Below are 12690 nucleotides of genomic sequence, written 5' to 3'. Positions count from 1 at the left end.
TTCTCTGCTTCGTGATGACTGGGTGTTGTGTGATGTCCTTAGGTTAGTTAGGTTCAAGTAGTTCCAAGTTCTAGGCGACTGATGACCATAGCTGTTAAGTCCCATAGTGCTCAGAGCCAATTGAACCTAACAATGGTACGCGTCTAAATTGAATTCGATCGACATTTTACTGTCGTATATCTGTAGAAACAGACACTCGTATGACATATTCCGATAAAGTAACAATCGACGATAATTTACGTTTGTTTTCTTCAGTGTTAAGAATCAACATTCGACTTCGTTTCCTCTGTGTCTGCATCTACTCAATGAAAATAGTTTATTCACATTTGATAGTAGGTATCAGTTCTTTCCGGAAAGATACTCTTAATAGAAATAGTGAATCAGCCAAAAAACTACAGAGAAGGAACATCACCATATTTCTGTCTGCTACTGGTCATCGGCTACTTTTTGGGAACTTACGTTGCGGAGACAGCTTATCTTCCTCGCGTATCGGAGGAAAATCGCAGTCAGACGGTTTTTACCTTCTTTCATAAGAAACGGAGGAGAATTCGTATAACACATTCGCAAATTAAAGTTTTCGGTTTTGATACTCATCGATTCATTAGTACGATACCGCAAAAGTGCGGCATCTTCCTCCAAGGAGAATAAAACTCATAAATGAGAATTAATCAGCTGAAACAGCGAACTTTTTTCTACTGCGGGAAAGTGAAAGAGAAGAACAAACTCGGCCCAAGACAGGTCACTGAAATTCAAATTTATAAAAGGACCAGTACAGCTATACCATTTCTCAGTTATAAAATTTCAGTTATCTTGGAGGCAACGTGAATGTATCGCAAGAAGGCACTAAAATCGACGCATTTAGTGTATTTTCATTGTGAAATGAGACTGAATTAACATATTAGCACTGGTTTCAATTACCGCCACCTCATATACATCACAGATACAATCAAAAAAATCTGAAACTTGAATAAATAACTTCGGTTGTTCGGAATCCGTTAATATAGCAGCTATTTTTATTTTGGCTTCGCCTTAAATGTCCAGTTCTCAATGCTCTTTCAGTATTTGGTGACAGCTCTCCTACCAGCCTTCAGCAGATCATTTGTGAATGCCTGCTCCGTTTTTGTAGACACTATCAGTTGCTTGCCACTGTTGTTGTCGAGTGTAGCAAGTGGCATTTTCCGCTTCACTTAACGTCTGCCACCATTATAGTTTAAAAACTCTAAAGCAAAGTCACATTAAGTCAGATGTTAACCTGACGGATGTTCTGCCGTTAGTGGGACAATAGGTGTTGATTCGACTCCAGCGAGCGACCAAATGGTGTAAATTGCCCAGAAGATGACCCCATCGCTGGTTGAAACCGGTTGGAGGCAAAATAAATAATGCGATTGTGACTGTCACTTTGAATAATTGAAGAATAACTTTGAATAACTGAAGATGAAATAATCTTCAGTTCTGTCTCCATGCCTACGTTCTTCCTTACCTTAGAGTGTGTAGATGCTGGACATCCAAAAATGAAATGCGTCGTTTCATTGAGGGCTACGTCAATGTGCGCTTGTGGAATGATGTATCACACACAGAGAAGCAGAGGGAGAAGGCTGATGACTTAAACATTGAAAGTTGTGAACCTGAGTTATTGACAGTTAAATCTTATAGGACATTGTGGCGCTTACAATGCTATATGTTTTGGAACAGTGCCCTAAATGTCAAAGAGCTGTTTATTCCAAGATGTCTGAGTGAAAAGTTTAATTGAAGCTTCTGATAACAACTAGATGTAGTCCGAGTGCTGTCAGCTTTACGATTCCGCTAATGGAACGCAGCAACTGAAGAGTTTGAGAAAGAGTAAAATTCACATTGTCTGAGCAACACATCTCTAATGCAGAAACCATAATGTTGGATGCTCACTGTAAAATGTACGCCTTGTTTCCTGAGAAAAGTAGTAATGTATCGATTTATAAAAATGATGTTCTACTGAAATCGACAAACATACTGGAAATAAAACCTCGTTACGTTTTATATTTAACTATGAATTAGACTTTACGACTGAATTTATACTGAAGCATATTGATAACTTCCTTTGATAGCCGTGTATCCGCAGAACTGCACTACTCGAAAGCTGTGAAGATTTTGTCGAACGTGTTTCAGATGTTCCTTTCGTACTTTCAGTCTCGTATCATGTGCTGGTGTGTGTCTCTTCGTCTCATTCACCCAAACAAATTCTTTAACAAATATCTTAGTGGCTCTTTTATATACTTATGTTATGTGCCAAAACCATATGATTAAATGAAATATTGACAATGAGAGAAATTACTCCAACGTTGTCCGCCACTTTAGGCTTTTCACTCCAACTGCCAATGGGAAAATTGCATACTAGTACACTTTTACTGACGCCACATGGGCGTTTCACAGCTTGTGGTCGCCTGGGCTGTGTGACAACAAATACCAGTTTGTGATGCAGTAGCGTCCCAGGTATGATGAACTTCTTGAATGAAATTAATTTTTCGCATATGCTGTTATCATTAGGATCAAACCAACCTTCTGTTTCATGTTGTTCGCTAGTATGTAATTCTGTGTAGGTATCAGATATATAATAATAGAAACAAATTCCGACGCAGCCATTGGTCCTGTAGTCGACAGAATAAAGGGTCAACTTAGAAATTATAATCCGCTAACCACATATACTTGGTTTACTGTTAACGTTCTTCCTGCGTCATATGATATTAGAAGCAGAAAGCGGTTGACCTGATACAACAAACTTGAAGAGGAATGAAGTAAATCATTAAACGATTAATATGCACAAAGGGAAGAAATCATACAATAATAGGTTTAACCACATTGTAGGCATGACACTACGTGTTACGAAAATAGTGATAACGTTGTATACCCATAAGTTTAAGGGACTATGAACAATGACAGCGAACCTCATTACTGACTCTTCAGAGATAAGCCTGAGTAGAAGGAAGTGTTCTGTGTATAATCTTTATTAACTAAGGAAGTTGTGCAGTATATGAGTGGCAGGTGGGGAAAGAAGGATTGTAATTTGTCTTGTTTGAAGAGGGTTCATATGGAGGTCCTGCCTACTCTTACACTGACAAAGAAACAACAAATATATGAAGATAGTAACTGTTCTCGAGAGAACAGATACCACTGATGACAGTATAGCTTCTCTAGAATAAACGACAATTAATTAAAACCCTCAGCTGCCTACAGGTGTTGCTGATATATCTCGATGGGGACAGCTGAAAATGTGTGCCCCGAATGCGACTTCAACCTGGGATCTCCTGCTTACATGGCAGACACTCTATCCATCTGAGCCGTAGCAGTCGCGCGGTTGCGGGCTGAGCGACCGAGCGAGGTGGCGCAGTGGTTAGCACACTGGACTCGCATTCGGGAGGACGACGGTTCAATCCCGTCTCCGTCCATCCTGATTTAGGTTTTCCGTGATTTCCCTAACTCACTTCAGGCAAATGCCGGGATGGTTCCTTTGAAAGGGCACGGCCGATTTCCTTCCCCATCCTTCCCTCACCCGAGCTTGCGCTCCGTCTCTAATGACCTCGTTGTCGACGGGACGTTAACGACTAATCTCCTCCTCCTCCCTCGGACTGAGCGCCTAGAACCGCGAGACCACCGCGGCCGGCTATTAAATAAGGTATAATACTGATAGATCGCAGTTTTTCCTAGAATAATATTACTAAATATTTTGGCTTTATTAATTCTTTAGTTATTATTGATGTTTCTTCCTTATTAGTGGCGTGAAGGCAGATAGTGGATTTCCATAGTTCTGAAACCAGGAGAAAGGAGCATCCGTATTATCACAGATGATTACAAACTATGCCACACTCACAGACCATCCACTATGCATAGAGCAGTAGTAAAAGTACTCGTGGAGCACTGTGAAACCGGCTTCGTCACAGACAAACCGAAATCAGAAAAATTGTAACCAGCTACGGATGTCGTGTCCAGAGCGCAATACATCTCACTGAAGAATAACGAGATCGTCGGGTTGACTTTGCAGAGTGGGCGACACGGAAGCTGAACGAAAAGTATCGTTTGCCCTGCTTCGTACTGTTTGTGGATGAGCTCGGGACCGATGGAAAAGAAACGAAGTGCGAGCACGGCTACGGGACATCTTAAAAAAAAAACGTGCTGTAAGCAAGTTGCCTACAGTTGTCCTAGGGGAAGTGATCGCAGACTTCTGTTGCCGAAATCTTCAGTGTTTGTTAATCTCGGCTCATATATAAGATGGGAAATTTCATTTACTGTAACCCACTGTGTAACTCTGTGGGGCGGGGCGGGGGGGGGGGGGGGCGGGGGGGGGGTCAAGTCCGCGTTTACTGTGGGACTACATTTTACTTTCGATCCCAATGTTCATGACACCAACACTATTTGACTTAAAAGATCTACTTTAGAAGGATGGTTCCACACCCACTGATCACTGTACAGTCTAAACCAAAATCGTAAATATGCATCATTCCAGATCAGTGACGGTGTTTTAAAGAGAACAAAACGATAAGCGTGTTGTAAAATACATAATTTTAGTAGCTGCAGTGACGTATTTGAAATTCTGTTAATAATAATTTTTTTGCCGACTAGGAACGAGAGGAGCTTCAGAAAACAAGGGAGGCTTTCGATTACCGCAAGTAAAAAAGCGAACAGAGGCGCTTCGTGACAAATGGTGGCTAGTACCAACCGGCACGGAATACCCTCCACCAGGCTCATCGGAAATCTCTGTAGGGAAGAATAGCCCCCAACAAAGGACGGCTGTGTGGTACACTGCGAAGCAACACGCCCAAGTATGAATATCATTTTCAGTTCTGTAGCGATAAACTCTCACTTTTACACTGACGAATAGAAAGCGTAGCTGTGAAACGTATAGGTACCGCAGTCTGTATTGTATGAATAACAGTAAGAAGGTAAACATGAATACCAGTTACTGAGCGGTAGATGTTTTGCATAACGTTTCATCTATTGTGAACGCTATGCGTTACTGGAATTTAGAGCAGAGCTGTGATTAGCACAGTATTTCAAGCGTCCTTTGTGGCAGTTATTTCTCAGTTTATTGTGCGCGTAATGCAGCGCACTCCAAGCACCACCTAACGAACTCAATTGCCTGCCATTTGCGGATGCAGCCGTACAGAGTTCGAGTACTGGTTCATCTCCACTTTAAAAATCCGAGGGAAATCAGTTTCAACGTACACTTCCTCTAAAGTGTCCCCTTATACTTGACTAACTCACTCCCTTCCATACAGCTCCGTCTGGTAAATCTAAGAATATAATTTGGTTTGTGGTGGACGACTGTTTACTTCCACGTAGTCCAGGCTGCGTGGTTCATGACTTAAATCACACTCTCCGAAATAAAAAAAATTTCTCCTCTCCATAAACGTTTTCATGTGTATTCAGTCCGATGCAGTTACTTCGTAGTTTCTGGAGGATGTTTAGTATTTAAAAATTTAATCCAGCCCTAACTTTTATTATACTCGCTTTTCGTGCACTTATTTAGTTCACAGACTACAGTAGATCAAGAGGAAAAAAGGCAATGTATATACTTTTCCCGCCTCATAATTGCAAAGTGTGATGTTTTAGCAATAGGATGGAAAATAGAACTGAATATCCGACAGCTCAGGAATTATCATCTTCCTGTGAATGACTCATCTCATGAGTAGTAAATCATAAAACAAATTTACCTAAAGAACTTAGTAAATAATACGTCACGAGTTCAAGTGTGGATGTATGGAAGCAAAACGGCTCGTCTTAACTCCAGGGGTGGTGGACTTAGTCACGTAGTGGTATCGTGCAGTTATGACCGTGTAAATAACATCAAGCAGTAAATTATGAAATTTGTTTGAAGAATATTGTTTGATACAGAGAAAGAACAACCTACGTACTGACGTGTGTCAATATTAACGTACCACATATAAAATATCTGTACTGTTATACTGATACCTGTTATACCCTGTGTACTTACTGCTGTCGTCCTCTACCCCTCCCCACCCCTCCCCGAATTAGGTAGATTGTTCAAAATTATTTATGACTGATGTTTTGTGTTTCGATTACCCAAACTGAATTTATTTATGAGAAAGTGTCTGTTAGAATAAACATCTCACATTATCCATCTAAACCGTAATGAATGTTTAGCCGGGCGGAGTGGCGCTGTTCTTAGCATAAGTTAGTTTAAGTAGTGTGTAATCCCGGGGTCCGATGGCCTCTGCAGTCTGGTCCCTTAGGAATTCACACACATTTGAACATTGAATGAATGTTTTCTTAGATTCTGGATTACACAAAGCTTTTACTGCTCTGCAGAAGGATGTGTAACTCAGAAAAGGGTGGTAGGTCTGTCCGTTGGTCATTTCTGAAAGAAAAATTGCCTAATGTAACACAACCCTTTTCTGGACTCTCAGAGTAGCTGTTATTATGTGTGACAACGTGGTCTCCGTTCTTCAGTACATAGCTGTAGAACTGTATGCACAGACTGTGGCAGAAAAACTTCGGTTTGTAATTAAGTACAGCAACAGTTCTATTGCTTCGGAGTTCTCAGTCCGACGATTTTCGCTGTACAAAAATAATAGTTTCAACCATACATTAGGCCTACAACAGAAATGTTAGTAGATAATTTCTGCCGATTTTCTAATGTACATTTTCATAGCTTTAGGTTACTACATGTAACTCAGTATAATACCATCGACAATAACAACAAAAAGAGTTACAATCATCTTCACAGTCAGTGAAAGCGTTTCCGGATAAATGTCTTACTGCCACAATAATGAAACTTCTTTCGTAATTTCTTAATGCTTCTTTGTTCTTTTGATAGGAGGACATTCAGATACTTCTCTGCCCTCTAGTGCTTTGTTAATTTTTGTAACTAGTTTTGCTTTTTCACTGTGACCGAAAGTAAAAAGATCCGACTCTACGTCCAACGTAATTATCTGACCATTATTTGAGGATTAGATAACCTCATCTACAATATTCTGAAACTTCTATTGACTGATTCCTGCAAGAAATATGCCTAGAAATAAATAAAGGTATATTAAGTATGTGTATACAGGTTCCCTGGTAACAAGTACTGAAGTGGTCTTGAACAGAAGCAATGGCTGAAGTATCCGCGTCAATTCCTGACACTAATGGCCACAATTTATCCGACAAGAAGAGAAGAGGAATTGGCAGGCAAATCGTTACTACTGAGTATGCTTCATTATTCTGTGTTAAATAAAAAGCACGTAAACAGTCTTTTACTAACCGATGGAGAATGGTGTTCAAACACAGGAGCAATGCGTGGCTGTTCAAAAGATGAATGTGGTGTGCCTGTAACGCCGGAAATGCATATCCTCCTATTTCCATCTATTGTACTATAAATTTGTTTTCCTTATTTTTGTTACCTGAATATATGACATTTCTGTGTCTTTACATATTGTAATTGTTTTACTATTTGTATATATATATATATATATATATATATATATATATATATATATTTATGTCGATGTATAATTGGTTTGTTTCGTAAATATTATTTGTATTTTTACGCTGGGTCTTGCCTAGGGAAAACTGCTATCGAACGATTACATCGATAGGTCGTGTGAAGAATCAAAGTGTGGAGGATCTTTGGTAGTGTTAACTCTGCCTGGTGGAGCGCGGGCAGAGCAGAGAGGGAGTTTGTCTGGGGTGGTGCAGTGGAGCAGGTGTGTTGTGTGAAGCTCCCGCGAGTTGCCGCGCTTTCGGGGTTTGGCAGAATGTAATTGCGCTCGACTTGCGATGATAGTTTCTGACATGGTGTCGCGGACGGGAAGCATTAGCTGGCGCACATCAAGAGCCCGTTTCGTCTGGTGACCGTGTCGAGAAGAAGGCGCGCCAACATCCAGCTTCAGCAACAGCGACGGCCGACAATGAGTGACTGTCGCCACCTCCTCGATCGACGGCTTCAAACCTTCAATCAGCCAACAAGGAAGGCTGGAAGCACGTAAAGTTTTAGAACTGTATGGCAGACCTCAGGTTTTCAATCTTTTAAAATTGTTGCATCACAAAATTACAGCAACTTAGCATGAACGTTTGTTACTCATTGTCCCAATTGCATTACCAAGCAGGGTCCCTTCCTTTTCCGGAATGAACCCGAGTGTCGTTGAAATTCAAACGCCAGCATCATTCGATTTCACTGCTTTAATTTCAAAGTTCAGTTAAGGTATGCATAGCTGGCTACAATATTCAGATTACACAAGCACAAATTAAGAGTGCGAGTTTTGTTACCGTATTTTAGCTTACCTGTGACTGCAGCTCAGCTTGGTACGTACTAAATTTTACTACTGTTAATTGCTCAGAATCATTTAATTCAAGTTCAAAGTTAAATCCCTTATTTCTAAATTGCGTAGATTCATGTAGCTTTTGAAATGATTGTTGAGGTAGTCCAAGACTAACCGTATTTTACTGAATTTCGATGTGCTTCAGAAAGAAAGCTCACTATTAAATTCAGTCACTAAATTAACTTTCGATTTTCCTGTTTTATTAATTCTTTTGCTAAATTAAGTGAGAGTGTAGCGAAATTTATTACTTCTGACAAACTTTCAGTTTTCACACTGCACGTGTCAACCTTCAGTTGCCACGCTTCTAGTACTAATTATATGTATAATAACCTTTCTTTTTCAGTTACTATAGTAATTGTCCTTAGGACTGGCGACCGTAATTTCCCCCAAATCTCAAATATCTAATTACCGCTAGTTAATTGTTAACGTAACGGCCGCACATTTACTTTCTTTATTAACTTTACCCCTTTTCAAAATTAATTTCCACCTGTTTCATTAGCATTTTTCCTTTCATTTAGATGTAACCCTTTCCTCCCTCTTTACCGACAGATTAACTTCGGTGACGATTGCTTTTCCCAAATTTCCATTAGGTACACGCGGTTTAATTTTTCACTGTCATTAAGGTCGATAAGTGAGGGGGAGGTTACATGCCATCACGGTAACTCAAAGGTCAGTAACAAAACCATACGACATAAAGATCGACATTGAATTCAGTGTCAGATGAAAAGTTGCAGGATTGATTTTCTAGCTGGTGTTATGCAGGTAGTATTGCATACATACATCACTCTTTCTGGATTTCTGGATTAGCAGTTTGGACTTCTCACATGTCATACTCAGATCTTAATTTCACATTTCACGTGTAAATAATCTCAATGCTAACTGCAGAACTGATGATTCTCTATATAACTGGTAACTGGCAGAGACATTTTTGACTTTAGAAGATTACGCTTGGGCCTGACTATGACTAGTGACTAGCCGCAGCTGGTAACCATCATCTGAGCACTGTGAGTGGAGCCCTCTAAGAAGTGCCTCGACTGTTTCTTTCTTCTCTTTCGACTGGGTCATCTCTTGTGCCGGTGCTTTGTTTGGCTCCAGGATAGGTGTGAACGCCTTGAAGTCGTACATACAGCTTGGTTGTGCTTCCAGTAAAGTGTCATTATCCAGTCACTCCATCTTCAGTGGACGTATCGCGACGTTTATCATTTTGCCGTGTATGTCCAACCAATCGTCCCGGCAGCAGATATAGATCAGTGGGGACGGAAGCGTAGTGTCATGGAGGGATGGTTCTTCTACGCAAGCTATGTCTTCTACGTCGCCAAGTTTTCCTCCGTGGTGGTCCCTTCGCTCGACGCGCTTCTTATCGATACTGTCGTCTTATTTTTATTCGATTTCTCACCCTTGGTGCAGCGTGTACATTACACTACAATTCTGCTTTTGCCTCTAAAGCAGCAACACAATTTGCAATGTGCGCACTCTTTTCTCCTACAGTCCTGGAAATGGAAAAAAGAACACATTGACACCAGTGTGTCAGACCCACCATACTTGCTCCGGACACTGCGAGAGGGCTGTACAAGCAATGATCACACGCACGGCACAGCGGACACACCAGGAACCGCGGTGTTGGCCGTCGAATGGCGCTAGCTGCGCAGCATTTGTGCACCGCCGCCGTCAGTGTCAGCCAGTTTGCCGTGGCATACGAAACTCCATCGCAGTCTTTAACACTGGTAGCATGCCGCGACAGCGTGGACGTGAACCGTATGTGCAGTTGACGGACTTTGAGCGAGAGCGTATAGTGGGCATGCGGGAGGCAGGGTGGACGTACCGCCGAATTGCTCAACACGTGGGGCGTGAGGTCTCCACAGTACATCGATGTTGTCGCCAGTGGTCGGCGGAAGGTGCACGTGCCCGTCGACCTGGGACCGGACCGCAGCGACGCACGGATGCACGCCAAGACCGTAGGACCCTACGCAGTGCCGTAGGGGACCGCACCGCCACTTCCCAGCAATCAGGGACTCTGTTGCTCCTGGGGTATCGGCGAGGACCATTCGCAACCGTCTCCATGAAGCTGGGCTACGGTCCCGCACACCGTTAGGCCGTCTTCCGCTCACGCCCCAACATCGTGCAGTCCGCCTCCAGTGGTGTCGCGACAGGCGTGAATGGAGGGACGAATGGAGACGTGTCGTCTTCGGCGATGAGAGTCGCTTCTGCCTTGGTGCCAATGATGGTCGTATGCGTGTTTGGCGCCGTGCAGGTGAGCGCCACAATCAGGACTGCATACGACCGAGGCACACAGGGCCAACACCCGGCATCATGGTGTGGGGAGCGATCTCCTACACTGGCCGTACACCACTGGTGATCGTCGAGGGGACACTGAATAGTGCACGGTACATCCAAACCGTCATCGAACCCATCGTTCTACCATTCCTAGACCGGCAAGGGAACTTGCTGTTCCAACAGGACAATGCACGTCCGCATGTATCCCGTGCCACCCAACGTTCTCTAGAAGGTGTAAGTCAACTACCCTGGCCAGCAAGATCTCCGGATCTGTCCCCCATTGAGCATGTTTGGGTCTGGATGAAGCGTCGTCTCACGCGGTCTGCACGTCCAGCACGAACGCTGGTCCAACTGAGGCGCCAGGTGGAAATGGCATGGCAAGCCGTTCCACAGGACTACATCCAGCATCTCTACGATCGTCTCCATGGGAGAATAGCAGCCTGCATTGCTGCGAAAGGTGGATATACACTGTACTAGTGCCGACATTGTGCATGCTCTGCTGCCTGTGTCTATGTGCCTGTGGTTCTGTCAGTGTGATCATGTGATGTATCTGACCCCAGGAATGTGTCAATAAAGTTTCCCCTTCCTGGGACAATGAATTCACGGTGTTCTTATTTCAATTTCCGGGAGTGTATGTCTGTCGCCTTCACCCTCCACCGGCCACTGCAGGCGTTCCCTCTGCAGTACGCGCCCATTCGCTGCGATCTTCTAGAACGTTGCCATTCCGTTTTCGGTCCATTGGGGTTCTGGGAGTTCCGTCTGCGGTCCACACCCGACTGATCCGCTCCTGGACATTCCATCTCCGGTCCGCAGCGCCTGGCAGTCTGCACTTTGTGCAGCGCCGACCGCAATGAAACGTTCACGAAGAGAGTCAGTGTGGTTCTGCGGAGACCAACACACAGCAACGTTAGCTGAACGGTCTTTGAGGAGACACAGTTGGTAGTCCTTTGATTCTTATGGGTGGCCAGTTTCTCAACAGTTGCGTGTCTATTCGCCCGTACTCACCTCCGTAGCACTATTTCATACGTGACATCTATGGTCCTTGGTACAACACAGTTCTCTCAACACAGGTTTTGGATAGCGCCATTTTGTCATGCACTGTATACATTAACCACGGCGGCAACAGATCAGTTCACAGACTTAGACGTTTCGGAAATGGTTCCATACTTGGCCTCAAAAGCCAATTAGCTGGACTAGTGCTGCCACCTGCCATCTGTGTGTGGTTGGACGTTGATATCGATCACAGGCGGTGGTAAGATTAATGTGTTATCGCTGAGACGGGCATGTACCTTGTGGTGAGGTAGCACTCTCCTGAATGATTCAGGTGCCTCATTCCCGATCTCTATTTCATGGGAGCCTGACTATGAATGTCCCACTGGTCTCCGCCCACATACCCATTAAATTCTGAAATTTACGATGTTCGTCTTCAGGCAATATTTAGTCCATTTTTACTATCTGAAAGTCGAGTGGACATATTCTAATTATGACCCCGTGTAATTAAAGTACTATAGTACCAAAAACTTACACTAATCGAAAACGTATTCCGTGTTGCGCTACGTAAAACATTCGTGCTGGTGTTACGAGTGCAAGTCTGTGTGCCTAAGCACTCGAACCATATCCCACGATCACCTCTAGGATAGCGTTATGATATATTCTTATTGTTTGCAATGGTAGCTTATAATCGTAAATGGTTAGGCTATTAATTTTGTTTTCATGTTCCTGCTTGCACAATAATACTTTCGTCGCTCGGCCAGGAATAGTCCTATATATGGTGGTCCATTGATAGCGACAGGGTCAAATATCTCACGAAATAAGCATGAAACGAAAGAACTACAAAGAAAAAAACTAGCTTGAAGGGGGAAGCCAGATGACACTGTGGTTGACCCGCTAGATGGCGCTGCCATAGGTCAAACGAATATCAACGGCGTTTTTTTTTTAATAGGAACACACATTTTTATTACATATTCGTGCAGTACGTAAAGAAATTGGAATGTTTTAGTTGTACCACTTTTATCGGTTTGTAATAGGTGGCGCTGTAATAATAACGAGCATATAAGTACGGGGTATCACGTAACATTCCGCCAGTGCTGGCGGTATTTGCTTCGTGATACAATACCCGTGTTAAAAC

The sequence above is a fragment of the Schistocerca cancellata genome, chromosome 2 (assembly GCF_023864275.1).
Source record: "Schistocerca cancellata isolate TAMUIC-IGC-003103 chromosome 2, iqSchCanc2.1, whole genome shotgun sequence".
Lineage (NCBI taxonomy): Eukaryota > Metazoa > Arthropoda > Insecta > Orthoptera > Acrididae > Schistocerca > Schistocerca cancellata.
Note: the sequence above shows the minus strand (reverse complement) of the source record.